We start from the raw sequence: 24,835 nt of genomic DNA on the forward strand, positions 1-24,835 counted from the left end.
TTTTATGGATCTGTGCTGAGAAGGCCTAAAGGTCAGCAGTGGAAGCTAGAAAATCTATGCCAGCAGGGTGGAGGAGCTATGCTGGTAGGTTTTCTGCTGGAGCTGAGAAGTCACACTCACAACAAAGACTAGGGCTGTCCAAAAGCACCACAGCCATCCTCAGCTACATGAAGGTCCTGAGCTCCTTCAATGGTAAGCACAGTTGCGTACATGCCAGGAAGCAGCATGATGAGTTTGTCCTAGAGTCCAAGTGGCACATGTCTTCCCCTCTGGAGCCAGGAAGCAATGCTCGATATGAGGATCATAACTCCTCCAGAAAAACCAATGGTTCAAGCACATAGGAGAACCCACTACTCCTTAACGCCTCAACACACAGCATCTCCTTCTCCACATTTCTATGCTGGCAACTTTCTTCAAGTGAAAAATCTATGCTCGGCACCATGCTGATGTAATCCAGCTGGTATTAAGTTGACCACCAGTTTTTAATATCCATAACAGTGGTATAACCAAGAAAGTTTGGTTTATGGTAAAGTGGCAAACTCTAAGCATTTGAAAAGGGCTTTGTAAGCTACTCCTGTTTGACAGTGGGTTTGTGGCTAAGTAGTCATTACTTTATCTTTATAACCCATGAGATATCAACCATAATATTTGTTTTACATTTGAAGAGACATACCTGATCAGAACTAGGGGTGGTATTGGAACCTATGTCTTTTATGGTCATAAAACAGATAATATATTATTTCTTTGTGGCTTTCCTGAAGACAATAAATACCAATTCTCTTTATGAGATGCATTTCTTTCTCGAGTGTTAATCTAAAGAATAGATTGTTGCCGTAGAGCTTGATTCCTAGCTACACCCAAATGTCTTTAGTTTAAATGAGTGTGTGGTCTGATAAATAATACTACCACTTGTTACAGACGGATAGCTGTTTTCCAAAGAGTCAAAAATGCTTTATATATATTATCTAGTCTAACTTTGATATGTTATTATATAGTAGTTCTGGACCTTGATACATTTTCCTTTGCACAGAGAAGAATATCTTGGCACTCATCACACAGAGGGTTGATATCCGTTATTGGTGGTCCTTCAGTGACTTGTTCAGTCTCAGACTTTGCTTTCCATGGAAATCTCTTATAGCATATTCTGTTTTCTATGGGCCTTTGGTGTTGCTCAGATCATAGGAACCGGTCAGACTGCTCCATGAAAAATTTTCAAGGTTCCTCTCAACCCACATCAATACAGAGGCACTATGAATTGCTCCTTGGAATAACATCATTGTCATCATTGCCTCTTCCTTCTTCATCCTCACCTTTTTGCTCCCCTTCCTTTTCCTTCTGATTCTCCTTCATCCTCTTATCCCATCATCATCACCACCTTCAGCACAAAATGTTATTTACTACTATCTAGGTTCTAGATCTTAACTGGAACACTTTATAGGGGCTGCCTCCCTCAGTCCCTATGATAAACATTGATGAATAGTTGTCATTTCAATAAGTAGGAATGTAGTTGATGAGTAGTTTTGCAGAGTATAAAGTGAGGTTTGATGTAAAAAATGATTGTTTTAATTATGATAGTCCTAGGTTATCTTGAGAAACTCTGAGGCTTCACATCTAGTACACCCAGGACATGCATGAGATGTTACTGAGTGATGTTTACTAGAGTAACAGAATACTTATCAAATATAAAATATCAGAGATCATAACTTCTAATTCTCATAATTCTATGAAGTAGATATTTCATGCTTATTTACCAAAACTGAACACATGGGAAAGTAAATAAACTGCCAAGTCCACATAGATTAATAAAAAGCATGGAATGATGGCTTACTTCTTGTGCTTTCTGTTTCCACCATTTCCACATTTATTCTATAAGCTCATCTGAAGCAACAGTCGGTGAGGGATTGGATGGATAAATGGAGGGAGAAGAGTGTGGGCCAGGACTTTCTATGCCTGATAATAATTACCAGGCCTAAAACCTTATGGGATTCATACAAATCAACCGGGAGTTATTCAGCCACAGGAAACTTACATGTTAAAATGGGACATTTTTAGGAGGTAAATAAGTATTGACTTTAGGAACTCAGATTCAAGCCCTAATTGACCTCATAAGTTTCAAGGGAGTAGGGCAGTGGTGGTGAACCTGCGGCATGCATGCTACAGTGGGCTCTTTGTATCATTGGAAGCTCTGTTAATATGTCTTTCTTTTAAAATGTGAATTGTTTTATTCTAAACTAAAGCTTCAATATTCAGGTTTAATTGCAGTGTTGGCACTTTGCAATGAGTGGATTTAGGGTTGCTGTTCAGCATTCCATCTCTAAAGGATTCACCATCACTGGTACCACATGAGTGGGGAAACAGCATGAATACACCAGGTTGGAGGACAGAATGACAAAGATTTTCTTTTCACTGTAAAATATCACAACAGCTTATCATTCTGAAGGGAGTAAAAGAAACTAAGGTATTGGTGAGCATTGTTTGGTGCCAACCCATCAGGGGTAAGATATAAGTAGCTCAGATGTTGCATATATGTGCAAAGCGATGTGATGGACCTAAAGGAGCTTGGGAGCCTGGGACCGCGATGATCTGGGACACTATACCAGTGAGAACTATGAAAGCATCCCAATCACTGGCCTGAAGTGAAAATGGGTGATGGTGAGAGACACTTCTTCCCACTCCCTCTCCTGGTATTACCTCTGATTTGGATTAGTTGATCCTGATCAGAAGTCAGTTTTGAGGAACTTGGGAAATGTAATTTGAAGAACCTAGCCCTATACAATACATAGTCGAGCAGAGGAGGGATGGGGAAAGGATTGGAGAACATGCAGGCAAGTGACTGATATATCAACTATTTTGGAACTTTCACTATTTCTCAACCTAGAGTTAGGACCAGGTGCACTCTTAGGTTCTATTTGCCACCTCAGAAGCTAGAGACCCTGAAAAGATAGTCTATTTTATCAGGATTCAATCACAATTCAAGGACAAGAAGCAAGCCCTCATTTAGATGAGCATCTTTCATAGGAATGCCACTTCATGGTCAAGGTTCAGCATCCTTAGGTTCAATGCTTTTGGCAGCAGGTCCCTGGGGATTAGCTTACCTGGAGGCTGAGGCCATGGGATTTATGCTACTCAAAGAATCTGGGCTGCCCCTACATCATCTTCACCATTTAGAGACATGGTGATTGAAATTCCAAAATGAATGAAAAATTCCTTAGGGTTAAAATGACAGGTTTGAAAATGCCTTTGACAGGATAAATAAATACACAGGAAGGTGCATAAATAAAACTGCTACCTTTCTACTGGAGGCATCGCTCTTGCAGTAGCTGAGTAAGTGGAAGTGTATATCAGTGAATGCAGTCCTTTCACTGTTCTCATCTTTTTTTGTGACAAGAGGAGCAGCTCAGATGACACTGGTGCAAGGAGACCACCATGTGCTTCTCTGCCCAAGGATCAAAGAGGCACACAGGTCAGGGTACATTTGCTCATTAATTTTACTTTTTATGCATTTTTTCTAGGGAATGAAAGGACAAATATCTCTTCCTTTTTTCCCCTTTTCTTCTTTGCTTTCTTTTCCCTTTGATCCTTTCCTTAGCCTTTCAGCACTTAAAAAAGAATATACGATATGCTAGTCATCTATTGCCTTCGCAAAATATAACAAATTTAGTAGATTAAAACAATATGAGTTTTTATTTTACTTATGCATTAAAAAAGCAACTGAGAGAGGGCATAGTGTGTCATTTTTTGTCAGCTCCATATTGTCTGGTTGCATGTAGTTGGAGATTTATTTCCAAGTGGCTCAAGACAGGGCTGATATGTTGGTGGGAATTCATCAGGAGCTGTCAGACATGGAGCTAAAATCCCTTCATATAGGTTTCTCCAAAGGGCTGCTTGGACTATCTCAGTGCATGGTGATGGGGCTGCCAGTAGCCCAGGTAGAAACTTAGTCTTCTTAGGATGTCACAGAAGCGCAGTAATTGTTTTCTGCAATATTCTATAGGTCATACAAACTCCCAAGGTGACCACAGATTCAGAGGAAAGGGAATTATACTCCACTTAGAAACAGAAACATAGCAAAGAATTTTCAGCTTTCTATGTTTTAGTATTCTTACCTTGTGACAGATAGGTATGCAATGTAGATGATAATAATGAAATGTTGCATATTCAGGACATCTTATACCTTGAAATAGAGAGCAAATTTCCTAACATTGGTGGAAGAATGCTGGCCAGTCCAATGATCTAAGGAGTCCCTTTATCAATCAGGTGGTGATTTCATGGCAGGAAAACTTAAGTTTGCATATCAGTTCTAATACTTCATAGCTGAGTAACCTTAGATGTGTTTCTCTAATTCATCCCTATTTTAGCAAGTATAAAATGGACATAATCATAACTAATTTTATTGTTCTGTGAATAGTAATAATGCTGTCACCTCCACTCTCCAAAAGAGGTGATTATTTGTTAATGTGCCTAGTTATTGAGGATGTTCAATAAATTAAAATGGTGTATTTTTTGAGTGTCAAAATTAATTTTCCATGCTTTCTTCAAGATTGACTATATTTGTGCCCACTTTGATTATTTTTGTCATTGTGCTTTTGCTTTCTTATTTTTTGTAATCTAGTTTCCCCTTATTATAAGAACAAAGCATTTACACTTTAAATATTTAGAAATGTAAAGAAAATAAAAATCACTGTACTAATGCAACCCAAAGGTAGAAATAGAAGACTCTGAGGTATTACTTCAGTTACGTAGTAATTAGCAATTGCCATAAACATTCTGGGTTAGCTGGTCTAGGTTGAACTTGGCTGGGAAACCCTGCTCAGCTCCACACATCTCTCATGATCCTCTTGGGAGCAAGAGCCAATCTAGTTATATTCTTCTCGTGGAGATGAGCAGAAATGAACAAGAACAAGTAAGGGTGTGTGAGGGTCCTTACAACCCAGAGTGGAAACTGGCACATCCTTCTTTTCACGCCATTCCATTGGTCAAAGCAAGTTACGTGATGGAATTCAAAGTTAGGGTGAAAGGTTATAGATCTTGAGAGAAGTTAAGGATTAGTGTCAGTACCATGGGATAATATAGGCAACCACAATACAATCTTTTCTTTTTCAAAATTGGCTCAAATTATACAGTTTTATTACTCGATTTTCCCAGAGCATACTGCAGAAGAATTCCCATTTAATAAAATAATTTTTTGCATGAAAACTTTTAAGGGTAATTCCACTGAATGGGTGTTCCATGATTTATTTACCTGGGCTCTTATTATTAATAATTTAGTTTCCCCAAGATTTATAAAATTATAGCTATGTGTTTATAAGTGTTCATGTTCATTTGTCTACATTGCTAGGGCAGAATTATGCATTGTCAAATTCTTCACACTCAGGAGAGTAGTATCAGTTTATACATGTCCCACTAGCTGTATAGCATGATACCTATCACTTTGAATTCTCAAATGCTCTGTATATATATATGAGAAAGTAAACTTTTCATATATATATGAAAGTAAACTTTTATTTTCTTCTAATGGCATAAGAAACTCTTGTGTATCTTTTGCATATGTTCATTATTAGCTTCCATTTTCTTGGTTTGTTGTACATGTATGTGTGTTGAAGCATTTCATATATCTATCTCTCTCTATATTTCTATTTTTACCTTTATCACCTATATATGATTCCCTTCAAAAAATGTTAAAAATAAATTTAGACACTATATCTTTATTAAATAATTAAGTATTTGTTTCAGAAGAACAAAGAACACTTCTAACCTAACCACAGTGTGATTATCAAAATCATGAAATTTAACATTGATACAATATTATTTAACCCATAGTCCGTATTTATAGTTTGTTAATAACTTCTTAATGAATTATTTTCCCACCCAGGATTTAATCACAAATCACATGCACTTCTTTATTTTTTTCAGCAAATTTTTTCTTTTGTTTTCTTTTTTGGTGTTTTTCGACCTTCATATTTATGAGGAGTACAAGCTGATTATTTTGTGGAAAGTTTCTCAAGTGGAGTTGTTGGATGTACTTTCGTGATTAGGCTAAGACTATGTTATTTTGGTAAGAAAAACCAAATAGAAAATGTTATTTCCTTTTGGAGACAGCATGTTAGGCGGTATATGATGTTCTATTGTCCATTTTAAAAGGTATTTACTTTGGCCACCTACTTCTGGATATGTCTGCTAGATTCCTCCACCATGTTATTGGGTTTTCATTTATGCTCTTTTTGTAGGTAAATAATATGGAATCATGTAAAGTTTGATGTTTCTTATCAGTATTAGACCACTGGGTCTAACATCTTACTGATGATTTTTCTAACTCCATTATTTCCTACACATGTAGCAGTTGGTGATAATTCCTCCAATTCATTCATTCATTGGCTTGTTCTTTATATTACCACAAACTCATGGATTCTGACTTTATTTAATGAGTTAAAATCTAATTTTGATGCTTGAATTGTGCCAGGTGTTGCTGATAGGAACTCCTTTAAAGTGACTGTCAGGTCTTTGTGATATATCCCTTTCATTCTTTAAATCCTTTCTTCTTTTCTGATCAACATGATGTTTCAGGCTTATCTTCTATTTTTCTTGCTGCATTATTGGAGTTTGGCTCTTAAAAATGTCTTTACTTCTTTCAGAGGACAATCATATTTGGAAGTGTACATATATATATACGACTTATATGCTATTTTCCATATAATAAGGAATTGGATCGCATAGTTACGGAGGCTGAGCAGTAACCTGGCAGCACAGAGGAGCTGATGGTGTAGATACAGTCTAAGTCTGAAGGTAGAAGACTGTGTGTCAGCTCTCAGACTGAGAGAGAGGATTTTCCTTACGAGACCCCTTCACACTGGATGGGAAGCCTGCTTTTCTCAGTCTACTGATTCATCCAGAAATGTCTTCACAGACACACAGAGAAATGTTTAATCAAATGTTTTCTCCTTTCTGTTCCTGATGGTTTTCTTTCTGCTCTTTCCAACCCTGAAAGGCCTAGGGAACTACCAAAACTACCTGGTCTATTTCCAAATGATCAGAGTCATTTTCTTTTTCAAGAAACCAAAGGGTACACAACATGGACTGGCTATTCTGGAAGATTCAGTTACAGTACTTACCCCAGTGAACACAAAGGTTCTGAGCAGTGATAAGATTTACCCAATGTATCACAGAGAAAGTTATGAAGTTATCAAATGTTCCCTTTGACAAATGGGTCTACATTTGAAAACATCTCAGTGAATTCAGTGAAAACCCATAAATTTTTATCTTGCTTCTGAGTCCCAGAACGTGATGAAAAGTAGTCTCTGCACAGCAGTTCACTTAGTCTCACAGCAGATCACTTAGCCTGATCACCCTAGTGCATTCCTGTACAATATCTAGAAGACTTCTATTGAAACCAGTGTATGGCTTCCCTCTGTTCCGAAGGCTTGAATTTTCCCCTGTGCACTGACATTGAAACCTAATTCTATCACATCCCGAATGGTGGGTACTTATCTGACTTAACTTCATCTCCTATACTCACTCTTGCTCAACTTTTCTAGCCACACAGGCCTCCTTTATGTACTTTGAATCTGCTGGATTTTAGGTCTTTGCCTCACTCTTCGCTGAGAGTGTGTCTCTTTTCTTTTATGCTTTGTGTGATCATTTTCTTCTCATTTTTAAATTGATAATTAACTTTAATGTCGCCCCACAGAAACCTTCCCAGTCTGTCCTGAATACTTACATCTCTCTCCATTTGTAAGGTATCACAACACTTTGTTTCATCCCTGTCTGGAGGTTATCACAGCATGTGATTATGCCATTTTTTGCTGATTAATTCTATCTGTCCCATTCCTCCAAGGAGCTATGCACTCTAACAGCCTATCCCATTCTTTTGTATCCTCAGGGGTTGGGTCAGTGCCTGGCACATGTTCAGTCAATATTTGTAGAACCTGTGAGTGAATCTAGTGATTTACTCAATAGTTAGTAGTTTCCTTTCCTTCTGTCCACTGAGCAGTATTGCCATCACCCATACAACTGAAGGGACTTGAATAGGCCAATGGATATAACAGCTCTGTGGTTGTATCAGCTCAGAGTGTGGCAGAAAAACTGGCTAAACCAGTGGTGCTGCTTACTGTGTTCTGTTTCTTCTGGCCTGGGTCTACACTCATGGAAAAGTGAGTTTATATTAATGGTGATATACTATGCTATATTAACTTGATGAGAATAATATTTGGATTGGTCATTACCAAAAATTCCTAATAGGATATAATAGCTAAGTCATTCTTGAAGAAATCCCCATGCATTTTGAAAGGGGTTAGGAGCAAAATAGGTAAACTTTTTAAGCACTTTATGCTTCCTTCTCAATATGTGGTCCCCAGTGGAGTGATAGGAGGTATGGAGAGGGAGACTTCTCACGACTTAAGAGCAAACAGACCCAAAAAGGTTAATCCCCAGAAAACGTTGGAAGCAAAACTGGAATTTGCCATCCAAATTTATATTCAGAAATGTCTTTCAGTAGTACCCTCATTCCACCTTCCTGACCCAGTCTGGCTGGAAGTTAGAAAGGATAGAAGCTGCTTTTCTTTCTTAAGCATCAGGAATGGCCAAGCCTAATGTTTCTCTTGGTGATACTTGGAGAATTTCATGCTCCAAAGAATGAGCTGTGGTTCATATTTAGAGATAATTAATCAATTTTATTGTATCTGAAAAAAAAGTAGTTCCTTTCTCTCTGTTTCTTCCTCTGTCTCCCTCTCTACTTTCCGTTTTTTCTTTTTCTATCTTCCTGCCTTCCTTCAATCCTCCCTTTCTTCTTTCTTTCTTTCTTTCTTTCTTTCTTTCTTTCTTTCTTTTCTTACATCAACTATGTTAGCTTCTGTGGTATGTAAGAGATATCTGATGAAATGTCTTAATTCTTAAATGCTCACAAATTAGTGGTTAACCCAAGTTAAACATTATGGCACAAGGCAATAAAAATTATAGAAGACATGCACAGACGTTTAGAATCTTCCAGGAAAAAGTGACACCTGAACTGTTTTAGCTTATTTTGGAACATGTAGGGCAGAAAAGAGAAAATGACACAATGTTTTTCTTCTTATGAATATTGAAGAAAATATAGAAAATGCAGATAAACTAAACAAAGAAAATAAAAATAAATTAAATTAATGTAAATTAAAACTAATTATAAAAGTTTCACAACTTAGGGCTACATATTATTTTTTTATTTAAAAACTTATTAGCACATGATTCCAGCACATAATGATGATATTCACTGCAGGGAATTGATACCAATTTATAATATATTTCAATGCCTTTCTTTTTCCCCTCCCTGCACTTCCTTTTATATTTCCAGCATTGGGTTCATTTATTCACCTTATAAAACCATATAAAGTTAGTTATCATACATACAGATTGAAAACCAGATTAATAGATTGCAGAGCATACAAAGCATGTAAGACAACTATATTAAATCAAGGTATACTTTTAGAAACATTGTTCATACTACATGATAATACCTTCTTTCTATATCTATCTTTTACTTCATAATATATAACACATATTTATATAAATAAAAATATATTTTATATTATATTTATATATGATTATATATATACATATATATGTACTGAATTTTCCATGTAAGCGAAACCGTGTAATATTTAAGCTTGTGCATCTGAGTTGTTTTACTTAACATTACAGTCTCAAAGGTGCATCTATTTTCCTCAAATGGTTTTGCTCTTCATGGCAGAGTAGTACTCCATTTTGCATAAATATCACATCTTAAACATCCATTCATTTGTTGATGGACATATAGGCTACTTCTAAGATTTAGCTATTATGAGTTGAGCTACTATAAATATAGTTCACACACATCACTGTCGTACGACATCTTTAACTCTTGAGAAGATTGGCATTTACCTGATTTTTCATGTCTTTTAGTATTTGCTTTATGTGGGTATGCCAGTATTTGGTGCGTATATGTTTATAATTGTTAACACTTTCATCTGAATTATTCCCTTAACTAATAATTAGTGACCTTCTTTATCTCTTCTGGTCAGTTTTAGATTGAAATCTATTTTCTCTGAAATTAGGATAGCAACTCCTGCTTTTTTCTGGCTTCTCACTGCATGTAATATTGTTTTCCAGCCTTTGATTTTTTAGTCTGTATCTTCTTGAGTTAAATGTTTGCTGAATATTGTTAGGTTTTCATTCTTGACCCATTGTGCCAATCTGTATCTATTGATTAGGAAATTGATACCACTTACATTGAGAGTTATTATTGAGAGGTACTGACTTACCCCTGGCACTGCATTATTTTCTTATTTCTAATTTCCTGATTTGTTTCCCTTTGTGCCTAGCTTCTCATCCTTCCCGGTGTGTCAACTATTTTTGATTTACTGACGTTTTTGGTTTCATTGTCTTTTTCTAGAATATTGTTGAGAATTTTTTTTAATGCTAGTTTGGTGGTCATGAATTTCTTGAGGCATTCCTTGTGGAAATACCTTATTTCTCCATCAGTTTTAAAGGAAAGTTTTGTGGGATTCATAAGTTAAGGGTAGAAATTCTTATCTTTCATGGCTTGAAACATTTCATTATACAAATAATTATTTCTTTTCCTATATTTGGGAAGTTTTCTGTGGTTGCTTCTGTGAATAGGGTTTTTTCTTGTACAATTTTTGCTGTCTTCTGATTTTTCAGTTATTCCTATTATTCTTAGATTGGTCTTATTTGCATCAGTTGCTATAGTTGACTCAATTTTTCATTGTCACATTGTTTTTAAGTCATCTTTGCATAGTTGGTCTATGAAGAAGTCATTGTCTTGTAGTTCTGAAATTCTGCCTCACATTGGACTGTCCTGTTGTCTATACTTTCAATATGATTTTTAATCTCTTGGATTTCTGATTGAAGCCTTTTCATGTGCTCTTATTCTTTAGTAAATTGGTTATTCATGTTTTATATCATTTTGTTAGCTCATTGATCTGTCTAGTAGAGTCTATGGAGAGCTCCTGTATCTTTTTGGTTATTACTTCTATTATCTGTTTAGTTATATCTTTTCCATTTTCACTGAGTATCTTTTGAGCTATTTTCTAACTGCCTCTTTTATGCTTTCAAGAAATTCATGGGTCATGGTTATACTAATCTGTCTCTTGGTTGCCCTGATTGACTTTGGTGGAGTTGGGGGTTTGGGGAACCCTTTTGTTATCTTATTTTCATTTTTTTGTGCTTGTTTGTTAGCTTGTTTTGTTTTGTGTTGAAGTTTTTGGATGCTTATTGTCTAAAGACTTTATTAATACAGAGATAAACTTAATTGCTTTTCAGTGATGAATTTTATACGTGGCTAACTCTGATCTTTGCTACAATCTCAAGATTTGACTACCTTAGTTATTTTGGGAAGGAAGCATGAGCGTCATTAGTCTTGCAAGTAGGTTCTCTGAGAATGCACTGTAGCGTTGTTAATGTCACAAAGGCCATAAGAAAGAGATAATAAAGGGGAGAAAATTTAAAAGGGAAAAGAGGAAAAAAAAAAACAACAGAGATTAGGAACAAGGCTGAACGACAAAGAAAGATTACACAAGTACCAAGAATATGATGAAAAAGATGAGGGAATGAAAGAAGAAAAAAAAAATAAGAATGACATAAAAAACACCCTACTAAAACAATGTTTACACACACACACACACACACACACACACACACGCACACACACACACGCACACACACACACATCCAAAGTAAAATAATAAAAAAATAAACAAAAGACCCAAGTGAACAAATTTCTCAGTGATTCCAGACCTGTGGTTATATTTCAGATTCTATGGTTTTGTGGTAGTGTCCTATTGGAGGCATGATTCTGCTTTCACTGGTAAAGAAAAAGGCAGTCAGAGCCCATATCTGTGTTGAGTAACCAGCAGCAAGCTGGCAGTAGGATTGGTAGGGTGCTGGTTCTGGGACTTCCAAAGTTTGGAAATTCAGGATGAACCTGGCTTCTGGTCATGGGTTTGGGGCCTGAGTCATTTAGCTTATAACACTCTGGATGTTTCTTGCTGGCCTGAAACACAGCTCCCTAACCATAGACACCTCCTGTGGTTGTCTCTCACTCAGCCACTGTGAGAATTTAACACTGGATATGCTGAGATGAAACAAACCTTATGCCTTTAACGTGAGAGGCTGGAAGACTAATGAAGAAAGATACCAATTTGGAGCTTACCTTGTGCAACTTAGCAAGACTCTGTCTTAACCTAAAAATTAAGAGGAAGGTCTAGGGATGTATCTCAGTGCCAAGACCGTTGGTTCAATCCCATGTGCTGAAAAATGAAAATTGACTTGGGCATAAGGTTTTATTTACAACTAAACTTAAAATAATGATGCAGTTGTATGCATATTATAATTGATCTTAATGTTTAATGGTAACTCATGTGCACCACTTTTGAGTTTTGGTTTTAGCTTTGAATCTCAGTTAGGCAGAATGCATGTCCATATGATTTTCCCCAACAAGGTACATCAGTGATTGATTACAGAATTCCTTGAATGTTTGAAATAAAATATGGTTCTGATAGCATGCCTCACAAATTAAAAGTTAACTGACGAAGCAAAGTAAAACAAAACAAAACAAAACAAAATTTAGTTAAGGATCATGAAAGAAAGCACTGAATCCTTGGAGCCTTGATTCTGTACTGAGTGTTATTCTTGAAATAGGTCTTATGCTCCATAGGGGCAGATGTATTTGATCCGGACATAGGTCTTCATATTTCTCCTTGTGTTCTGTGTTTTGTTCAATATGCCACAAGTTACAAGTCATATTGAATACCCAAACCTTTAATTCCAGTTATCACTGGGTTCCTAATGCTGTTTGGACAGAATCAAGGCCATGTGATGCTGGTCACAGCTGCAGCAGGGATATGGTGATGGTGCAGTGGCAAGTGGACCCCTTAGAGAGCAATACCTGGAAATCCTGTTAGTCTGTCTTACCGCCACTATGCTTGCTGACATCCTTGGATTTCTATCTTGTTTCTTCTCTTTGAGAGGTTGGTAAGCCTCTCACCAAGACACTCACGCAGGGAGACCACTCACCTCAACACCACATGACTTCATGTCCACGATCCTCTGAGACTTGTAGATTCAGTCCACACTTTAGGCAATGACTTGTCATGTCATTCCCACATGATTCTTGGCACAATGTTTGTTGCTTTCCATTAATGGCCTCATGCATTCGCCCTTCTATCTTCTTATCCTCATGAACTGATCAGGAAACAGCTTAGAGATGCTGTCACTTGCTCAGGGTCATTGAGGCCTATGTCAGGACTGAGAATTCTGATCTACTGACCGTGGTCTCTTGTTCCATGGAGCTTTCTCGCTCATGATAGACTAAGCTGAAGAGCACCTGAGGCTCTCCTGGGTCCGCAGGCTGCCTCCGGTATTTCTGAGATCACCCCTCCTCTAGTTTTTCAGACAAGCTGGACTTGGGCATTCTGGCACCCCCCAATTCCAGCTCTTAAGGTCTTCACTTATCTCCTGAGAAGGATGGAGAGGGAGGTCTACCCTGGCCTCAGCCTGGGTAGTAGCCTTGCTGGAGCAATATTTGCCTCACTCCAAGGTCCCATGGCTCACTTCCTTGAGCTTTATGGCCTTAAAAGAAGCATTACAGAGAACTGTTTATAGACTCAAGAGGAACAATAAAATGTTTGCAAGCATTTCTGTCTCTTCCTTAATAAACTTCCTTGTACCCTTCATGCTTCTATTTACCTAAAAACACACATAAGAAAATGGGACAGGAAGGCTTCAGGCATGACTATCAAGCTAAACATCTGTTTAATTCAATATGGAACTCTACCTGAGCTCAAGAGCTCTTTTCAAGGGCAGAGAATATGTTGAGAGAACCTTACGACACTCCCCAAGGGTGCAGGATTCCACAGAGGGCTCTGAGCTTTCTCAAGCTTCCAAGGGGTGAGTTGCCCTTCCAAATTCCTTGGTCTGCTCAGAAAATCTCCAAGTTATCTGTAAGTCTGCAATGTTGGGGCGTGAAGTAGGAGAACCAACTGTCTTCAGTGCACATTGCAGAATGTTCCAATGGAGGCAGGGAAGATGATAATGCAAGAACTAGACTCTTGAGAGAAAAGGAAAGTAAATCTGGGTCTTGGCTGAAGAAGTTTAAGTTTCAAATGCGGGAAACTAATAGATATTACATAACATTGGTTGCACTAATAGACAGTTTCTACCCCAGATGTTATTCTAAGTGGTACATGTGTTCACAAAATTGCAAGTACTACTGCTAGCCCCAGCTTTCAGATGTGGAAGCATATGATCAGAGAGGAGCAGAAACTTACCCAAGGCCACACAGTTAATAAGGAACAGAGCTGGTGTGCAAGTGGAAGAACTTAGCATTTAGAACTTGTGATCTTGAGGAGTGTAAGTACAGGATCTCAGAAGTAAGCACAGGATCCTTTGGCATGGACATTGGCGTGGTGATAGCATGCATCAGGGAATTCGATAACAAAGAAGACAAAGCAAGAGGAAATAGCTGTATAGCTGTCAAGATTTAGCCTTTTCCATTATTCACAATGTTCTTTGAAAAGAGGATTATAATGAAGATCGAGATTATAGTCCTCTTTATTCAGACTAATGTCACTTATTTTAAGTAATAAAATAACAAAAACAAGGCTTCACAAAGATGCCTGACCTCCAAAACTGCAACATCACATCCTTTTTAAAGAAAAGGTCATTTTCATTTATAGTAGATTGGGAAAAAAAGTGTTCTCTCATTCTTTCAACCAATGCTTATTGGAAATGTTTCACACTATCTATTCCTCTGGGAAGCCAGGATGTTTAAAACTACAAAGTTACGTGAAATCGAGGCAGTGTTTGGCCAAGGTGGAGTCTAATCCTTGGTTCTGGAAAGCAGCATTGCATTTCTATCAGCTACCCCTGGACAAGCCATGGTTCCCACGCCCTGGACAGTTATAACACCTGATCCCTGCTCCTGCCTTAAATACCACCAGACTTGGGACTTTGAGCTCATCTTCTACAAAAATCAAGAGTTCACTTACGTGTTTGTGTGGAAATATTTGTGGGACAATTGGCAAACAGAATTAATCTTGCTAATTTTTCCTGAACTGAACAGAGACTCTCAATAGAAATGGATGCCAGTTACTTGAAAAGCTCCAGAGGTCATTTATGAGAGATTATGACTGAGGGGATGAGTACTTGGAGATTGAAAGGGCAGCCTGTGGAGATGTCTGTTCTGTGTCTCTCTGACTCCTTGAATTTGGCCATCTTTCTTGTGGTAAAATATCTGATCTTATTAAGGTTCCAAATCTGTGGTGATTCCTTTTAGATATGTATGTTAATGTCTAGCCCCAGTGGTCGTAGAGCATCAGAACAATACATTTCAGGTTCCATATCTTTAAGATACAAAGGTCAAAAGTCTGAACTCTTTCTTTCTGAGACTGAGTAGGAGATGTGATGTAGAAATTAAGGTGAAAAATGTTGATAAGCTAAGAAGACCTGTCTTATCCAAAGACGCATGAATCTGAAAGTGAAAAATGAAATAAGTCTATTACATATGCCACTCAAGAAAGCCACAAAGAATTAGTGCCCACTAATTGTGCCCAAAAGAATTAGGGTACAAAAGGATCTTAGTGGGAGGTGAACAAACACATCTGTAGCTGGCTTTGCAGCAGCTGTATTTTCATAACCCACATCAGGGCTTTTTTTGTTTTTCTCCTAAGGAAGTTTTTCTATCACGCCTTTGTCTTATAGGAAAAAATTAAGAGAAAGAATGCTAAAAAGTAGCATAACTTCCCGGTTGTAGGGTGTATAGCCGAGGCCCTTTAAATAATAAAGCATAAAATTTCTGCTCTTTCCTTTATATTATTTAGTGTGGCCTGGAGCTGTCAGCTTGCTCTCTACTCTAGCACTTTCATTTTAGAGTTTTTTCCCAATCTTTAGCAAAAGAAAAATTTAATTAGATGGGAAATGTAAATTCAGAACAAACACCACATGGGATAATGACAAGGAACACAGGTTTGGGAATGAGACCAAGTTCGAATTTTGTCCTTTCTCCTTTTTAATTACATGGCATTGGGCAAGTGAGTTAAATTATTCGAGCCTTAGTTTCTTCAAATGTAAAACAAAATAATGCTTGAAATTTTATAGAGATATTTCCCAATGCAAAAAAAAAAAAAGATGTATTCACCTTCATACTTCATTATGTCATAGAATTGCCTGCTTTGTGGAAACTCTTGGTCAAGTTTCTATTGAAGGTAAAGAGTTGAATTTTACAATCTTGTGCCCAGAAGTGACTATGAAAGAGTTCCTTACAATCTTTCCCATTCTGAAGAAAAGAGCTCAGGCTCAGCCTATGGTTTTGAGAAAACACTGGCTAAAACAAGAAGTGAATATCTGATTCCTTTGACTGTGGAGGTGCAGATCAGGACAAACAGAGGATGAAGAAAGTGACAGAAAGCAAGGGCCCCTGTGAAGCTATTAGAGGCTATGTGTCCCTTCATGGCCTGGTAGGCCAGGCTACTCCATGGCAAGGTCCTCTGTAGGTCAGTTGCGGGAGTGTGGAAAGGTTCACAGGAGGCAAAAGAGAGAAAATTTGGCTTCCTTAATCTCCCTTTCCCCATTTCCAAGTTTCATCCCATAGAAATTAATTCCTTAATTTCTTGGAACTTTTTTTGGTGATTGCTTTGTTTGCTAGTTAGCACCATGGAGGGCAGTGCTCCCTGTGAGTCTACAAATAGAGGAGCCAGAAACTTTGGGCAAGTGGCTGGTTGTCTTTTAGTGTAGGAGAAATCAAAGCCCAGGCAGGGTTCAGCATGCCCAAGGAAAGTGACTAGCCAGCCTATTGGTGGCAGCACAGTTTGGGAGGCAAAAGCCACCAGGAAAGGGTGTGGTGGAGGCACAGAAGATTTGTAGCAGATATTCTTGAAGAGGAAAAGGGATTTGTGTTAGTTGTATAGTTAGTCAGGATTCAGAACAGAATCAGATCTCCTAACCTTCAACTCTAGCCTTTCCCGTGTTAGTCAGTTTCCCATCACTGAGACTCAACACCTGAAACTCACAACTTAAAAGAGGAGAGGTTTAATTTGGCTCACAGTTTAAAAGGATTCAGTTTATGGTCAGTTAGTCCCAATACAGAAACATCATGACAGATGAGCATGGTGGAACAAAGCTGTTTTAGTTAATGGTGTTTAGGAAGCAGATAGAAGGAACAGCATTCAAGAGGGACCAGGAATCATATATGAGGACCCAAAGTCACACTACAAGACCCTCCCAGACATACCCAAGTGTGCTTTACTAACTCCTTGGATATTTCTTAATTTAGTCAAATTGACATATCTCAATTAATGGTCATACCCAAATGGACTTCATCTTTTTCTCAGATATGTTGTCTTTACTTCCAATACCAGTGCACTGTCTTTACCTCTAATAAACCCTGTAAGTCCTTAGTAGCTTGGTATTATTTCCACATGAAAGCAGCAGAAAATTCTCTAAGTAGAGGCTCTGGGTACCCATTTATCTCTAGTTTTGATCAGGCTTCCATTCATTATGTGGAGCTGTCTTAACGCTAGTACCCTCTTTCCTTTTTTGTTGTAGTTCTTGGTTTTGCCAAACTCAGTGGATAAAAGTCATTTTAAGATTGTTTTGATTTCTCCCACCCTTTTAGGGTGCTGAACTCCAGATCTACTCATCTTGTTGAGAGTGGCTGGTGTCCAGGGCTATGATAGGTTGACTCATTCTATGGCTTATTACAAATACATCCTGGTCAGATTATGACCATCACTTTTAAAGTGTCTTTGATAAGCTAAACTTGAGTTTCTTTTATGGTAATCTCCTTTAAGAAAATCACAAGGCTATAATTTAATGAACATGTTCTTGCTTCTAGTCATCTTGAGGGAAGCTGCACAGAAATGACCCCATGTGCAGCAGCTCAGCTGAAAGTTAACACCTAAAATTTGGAGCTTGTTGTATTCTGTCATTAGATTTAGGGTGTATATTTGTGATAATTGCTTGTTTCCTTTAATAAGCACCCACAGTAAGCACAGCCTTTCTTCCTTACTTGTTAGTGTTGGAATCACTTATTGGACCTCGGTTTTGGCTGGTCTGCAGTAGGCTGGTGGGTCTGGTTAAGCTGCTCATTACCTCCTCTCCCTATGCAACAGTGCCATTGTGTTAAGCCAGACTATTGCAGACATTCCACCACCCTCCAAGTTTTATAACCATCAGTGCAACCATTATCACCTGATGTCACTGTAAGTCAGCAGAACTTTAATTTCATTAAAATATAGGGTTAACTTTTTATGAAAAATAAAAGAAGAGAGATCCTTTTAAAAAAAATCTCCACTCATACTTCTGCAATCTTTTAAATTATAATAATTTATAAACTTTGTGGTACAAGTGGATAGTGGGTCATGGTTGGAAAATGAAGTTTATAGTTGATTTTTCCAACTTGCATCAATGATCAAAAATTATTTATTTTTCATGACCATTTTAGATTCTTACTGTCAGTGAAAGAGGATACAGAGAGTTTGCCAGGAGATTAGACTCAAGAATCATAATGTTTTTATATCTGTTATCTTATGCAAATCTATTTTACTTCTAGAACCCTATTTCTTTGTTTGCAAAATGGTGCTCATAATTGTGTCTGTCTCCTAGAAATGCTGTGAAGTTTAAATTAAACAATAAATGTAGGATGCTAAATGAGATGCCTTCCCTCCACCCCCATTGTACTCCCTCTTTCTCCTAGTAGAGGAATTCAGACAGACAGACAGACAACACATACCCACGCAGACCCACGTGCATGCGTGCACACACACACACACACACACACACACACACACACAAAATATGTGGGAATATGCGAGGTGATTATTTTGTCCTGTAAATCACTAATCATCACACATTACACCTACTTGTGATACATAGTACTACCCACACAGAGATCTAAAATGTTGATGACCTGGGTGCTGGAGCTGGGTGGGATACTGGGGTTGTTTCATGCACTACATTAGTGTCAGGATTGTCCAGGCAAAATATATGTCTAATCCCCTCTTGATCCAAACTTTTCATTGGTTTCACAGTTTGTAAAAGCACATTCCACAAATACATTCAGAAAGGACCTCCGGTCTTCTACCACTATGCCTGTAGCAGACATTACCAATCTCACTGTTAATGATGCATGAAATTTTGCTATGTAGGACTTCATAGAGTGCTGGCCAGTTGTTACTTGTTAACATAAGCCTTCCATACAAAACCACCGCATACCCTGCTAGTTATATTTCTAGTCTCTCCGACAGGCAGTCTTGATGCACCATCCAATTTTCTTGTGTGAGCGTGTCGTGGCCACTTCCCTGTGACTTTATACAGTATTCCTGGTATCTTAAATGCCTTCTTTCTGACTGCTAACTCTAGTTGATTTTTCACCTGAGACCCAAGTTCCAGTGTGGTATCTTCTGTGAGGTCGTTTTCAGTTTCCTGTGTTGTTGTAGCCCTGGATATGTGGCTATGCTTTTATTGACATTGTTTTGTAGGACCTATGGGATCTTTGAGGTCTGTTCTGTTTGTGTTCTTTCAGGGAGGTTTGGCTGAGAATAAGGGTAAAAGGATTAGAACCCTGGTAGAAAAGGTCTCAGAAGGAACTTTTAAGGGATATGAAAAGGCTCACAGGTTAGAGGAGGAAATTGTAGTGAAGGAGACTCTTTGTTGGCAAAATAATTCAGGATGCGAGGAATTAGCTTTCATGGGAGCAAAGTTCACCACTGTGTTCCAGAGTGGCAGGAAGTCCAAATTGTTAATTGCTAGCTTAGTCGGTCATGTTTAAAGCAGAATAGAAGTCATTTATACCTTACAGCCTATTAATTTCCAGGATTTCAATTGATTTTTTTCTCATTGAAAATAGCCTGTATATAAATATGACAGAAAGCTGGGTTGATAAGAGTATGTGATGGACAGGCAGCAGCATTATTAATAATCTTGTCATCAATAAAATTGCAATTTTTTTTAAAAAAAAGCCTTGAACTGAGCTTGTATATGTGTTTGAGACCATCTTTTGTGCCTTAGTAAACTTGCTAAAGATTTAAAGATTTTTTTCTTTCTTTATGCCGTAATTTGAATTTGTTTTTGGTGTTTACCTCTTTGGCATTACTTAAACAATTAAAGCGGTTATTTTTGACCTACTTTACACATAGAATGTTTAATTTGTGTCATAGAATTGGAATATTATCTAATGCTACCTTATTAAACAGGAAGTAGATAGGCAGAGATTGATTCTGAGTTCTTCCATTAAAAATGTGGATGCCATGAAATCACATGAACTCGCAGCCCCTCTGTGGTACTCTGCAGTCTCCAGGTGCTGACTTTCCCTAACTTCAAAGGGAATTGAGGAAGAATTTGGAAGCATGATGCATTGGGAATGCACCCCAGGCTTTTGCTCCCTGCTAGGAAAGTTTCAATATCTATGCAGTTTATATGAGCTTCAGGAGGCTATGGAAAAGTTCATCTGCCTTCATGGGCAGACCCAGAGACAGTTCTGTCATCAAACAAGTATCCTGGCTACAAGAGCAGGCCATTTTGACCCTCAGTTCTATCTTTTAGCAGCTGTAGAGCCCTGAACAAGCCACCTAATGGCTCTAAGCCCCCATTTCCATATTTATAAGTGTAATGAAACTGAACTTTGAGAGCTGTTTTTGAAATTAAAAATAATGTCTTAAGATATTTAGCACCTTATAGATGCTCAGTAACTGATATTTATTATCACTGTCATTGTTAAAAATGTAGATTCTCTTCTTCTGATCTGAGATTCATGAAGGTCTTTCCTATCCATTTACTCATTCATGAAAGCCAGACCTTTACACATTTGACTTGTCAGTCTATCTGTCTTTTGTGCTGGGGCAGTCGGAGCAGATTCACATGACTGTAGCTCTGTAGGTGGTAGTAAACTTGGTCTTCAATTAGGTTGAGCTCTCTTCATTGATTTTACTCTTCCTCTTGCTAATTTCAAAAATATGGCTTATTTCACTCAGTTTATAAGCTGTCTTCATCTTACATCATTCTGGAAGATGTCTTAGAGATACAGCTGTGTTCTACAAACATCCTTACTAGTATGGTTTGTATCTAGATGCACCCTCAAAGCCTTATGGGCTCATAGGTGGGGCTTTTTGGAGGTGGCTGAAGATTGGATGTGTGAATGTAGGAGTGTGATGATTAAATTATTCCACTGATTGGTTTACTGTAGCATACTGTAGTATGGGTAATTGGAAGGTTCACCTATCATGGGGGTAGCACCACCAAAAAGGCTTATAGTTTGGATGGGATAAAGAGAACGGGAAACTTGCTGTTCATTGCTTTTTTCTGCCTTCCACCTATGGATTGTTTCCTCTCTGTGATGCCTTCCTACCATGCCACCCTGTCTTGGAGTTAAGTGAGTATGGGTTGAAAGTTCTGTGAACTGTGAGTTGAAATTAACCTTTCTGCCTTTAACATGTGGGTGTCATGTATTTTGTCTCAGCAACAAGAAATGTAACCAAGGCATCTCTTCATCACCAGAATGGTACCTGGGAATTTCCATTTATGGTTGCAGGAAGGGTTTCCTACCCACTCAGGCAGGAGTCAACTTTAATTTCCTTTGTCTGAACTCAGGTCCCTCTTTCTGTGTTGAATGAGCTAGATGCTCATCCTGAAGTCCTCTTCAGTTTCTCCCTGTAATTGAGATTCTATGCATTCTGCTCTGCTGGGCTGTCCTATTCCAAATGTGAGCATTAAACTCCCCATACTTATTCACAGATTTACACAACAGCATATTAATAAGGTCCTACTCAATGCTGGTCTAGTCTTTGAAGGAATCAATGAAAATAATGAAAAGTAGTACTCAACTATTATTGCTATCCTCATGAGGCAGATATTAATTTAATATATAATGTTACAATTGTGCCAAAGTGTTATGGACAAGCTAGAAATAGTAAGTGTGGCATGCAAATAAATCATGGAGGGGTTTGACTTCAGGATATGAAGAAAGATTTGTCTAGGGCAGTGATTGCTGAGCATTTTTTATTTTAAAGAAAAAAAGATAAAACAACATTTCATAACAAAATAATAGGGGAATAACAATAGTTAATATATTATGTGCTGTTATCTTTAAAGTAGCTGCTCAGGGTGCAATATATGGGCACCAATTGATATTAGCTCACATCTTCCTTTTAAATGAACTAAGAGATACTAATAGTACAACTGACTTGATTTTTTCTCTAGTGTCTTTTCCCCTTTCGCTCAACCTAGTTCTTTTTTCCTTTTGAATAATTTTGTTCAATTTGATGATATCTACTGTACTTTTTAGAATTCATTTACTTTTTTAGTTTCTTACACCAGGGAGATTATATGATGTTAATACATGTGAGACTGATATAATTCACTTGCGAGTACGGCCTCAAGTTGCGTTCATTTACCTATAAAAGACTCAAGTTTGTCTTTCTTCATGACTAAGTAGTACTTCATTGTGTAAAAATACCAGATTTTTTTTATATCCATTTCTCAATTCATGGGCATTTGTATTGTTTTTAAGATTTATATTACTAATTGTGCTGCTGTTATCATAGATGCACACATATCATTGTGTTAAGATGTTCTTAATTCTTCTGGGGAGATACTCAGAAGGGTAATAGCTAGGTGGAATAGGCCTTCTATTTTAGCTTTTCAGGAATCTCCACACTGATTTCCACAGTGGTTGTACTAGTCTGCACTTCTCACAGCCCCTCAAGTATCTGTGATTGGTTGATTTCTTGATGTTAGCCATTCTTTCTGGAGCGAGATGGAATCTCAGTGTTGTTTTAAATTGCATCTCTTGAACGATACACGATGTTGAACATTTTTCCATGTATTTATTTGCCTTTTGTATTTATCCGTCTGAGAAGTGTGTATTCATCTCAGATGCACATTTTTAGATTGGGTCTTTGAATTTGGGGGTCTGATTTTTATCATTTCTTTCTATGTTCTAGATAGAAGTGCTTTGTCTAAGTGACAGTTGGTTAATTTTTTTCCTGAAATGTGAATTGTCTTTTCACTTTGCTGGTGATTTCTTTTGCTGTTCAAAAGATTTTTTTTAATAACATGTGATTCCAGTTGTTGATTCTTTGAAATATTTCCTGTGGATTTTGTTCATGAACTCCTTGCTTACACCCATTTACTATTTTACACCTATTTACTACTCTTGCAGTAGAATTAGTGTTTCTGTTTTCATATTTAGATCTTAGGTCCATTTTGACTTGAATTTAGAGCATGGATTTAGACATGGCTTTAGGTTTACTCTTTGACATATGGACAGCCAGTGTTTCAAGCACCATTTATTAAAGAGGCTATCTTTCTTTCAGTGAACATGTTTGACTCCTTTGTCAAAGATATAGTGGCTGAATGTGCTTGTAGTTGTGTCTGCATCTTTTAACTGTTGCATTTTCTAACTGTCCCACTGATCCTTGGGCTTGTCTTTTTTACTGGTGTCATGCTGATTTTATCATAGTATCTTTGTAGTATAATTTCAAATCTGGAATTATGATACCTCCTGTGTTGTGTTTGTTGCCCAAGATTGCCTTTGCTATTCTAGGTCTTTTCTGTTTCCAAATGAATTTCAGGGGTGTTTTCTCTAGTTCTGTGAGATATGCTAATTGTATTTTGATCAGGATCGCATTAAACTTGTGTAACAATTAAACCTGTGTAACAGTTTTCCCAGTGTGGTCATTTTCACTACGTTGGTGTTTCCTATCCCTGAGCAAGGGGTATCTTTCCATTTTGTGATATCCTCTTTGATCTCCTTTTTCAGAGTCTGTAATTTTCAATATATAGATCATTACTTTCTTTGTTAGATTGATTCCTAAGTATTTCAGTTTTTTTGGATGCTGCTCTGAAGGACATGTTTCCCCTAATTTCTCTCTCAGTGTTTGTTGTTTGTGTATGGGAATGCTATTGATTTTCGAGTAGTGACTTTGTATTCAGCTACCCTACTGAATTTGGTTATTAAATCTAAATGTCTTTTGTGAAGTGTTTGGGATATTCTATATAAAGTATCTTTGAATAATAACTGAATTTTTCCTTTCCTATGCCTATTTTTATTGTTTCTCTCTTGTCTAATTTCTGTGGCTTGTATTTCCAGAATTATATTGAATAAGAGTATGATAGTGTCTTGTTCCTAATTTCAGAGTGAATACTTTCAATTTTTGACCATTTAGTGTGATTTTGGCAGTTGGTTTGTCATAGATGGCTTTTTATCAGATTGAGATAAAGATCATCTATTCTGATTTTCTTAGAGTTTTTATCATGAGTCAGTGTTGGACTTTGTCAAAATCGTTTCTTGCATCTCTTGAGATGATCATATGATATTTGTCTTTAGACTGATATGGCATATTACATTTAATGATCTGAGTATATTGAACCATCCCTGCATTTCTGGGATGAATCCCACCTGGTCATGGTGTATAATCTTCCTGATGATTTGCTGCATTGTGTTTGCTACTATTTTATTGAGAATTTTTGCATCTATGCTAATTACAGGGATGACCTGTGTTTCTCTTTTTTGGTAGAGTCTTTCTTTGGTTTTGGTAACAGTGTAATACTTGCTTCCAAGAATGAATTAGTATTGCTGTCATTTCCATTTCATTAAAGAGTTTGAAGTATATTGGCATTAAATCTTCTTTAAATTTCTTGTAGTATTCAGCAGTGAATACTACAGCCTGAGATTTTCTTTGTATCTAAATTTTTAATTACATTTTCAGTCTCATTAATTGATATCAAGTTATTTAGAAATTTTATATCTTCTGGATTCTTGTTTCGTCATTCGTATGATCTAGAAATCCATTCACTTCTTCTTTGTTTTCCACCT

The sequence above is a fragment of the Cavia porcellus genome, unplaced genomic scaffold, assembly GCF_034190915.1.
Source record: "Cavia porcellus strain 051 isolate PalLab524CR breed Dunkin Hartley unplaced genomic scaffold, mCavPor4.1 scaffold_5, whole genome shotgun sequence".
NCBI lineage: Eukaryota > Metazoa > Chordata > Mammalia > Rodentia > Caviidae > Cavia > Cavia porcellus.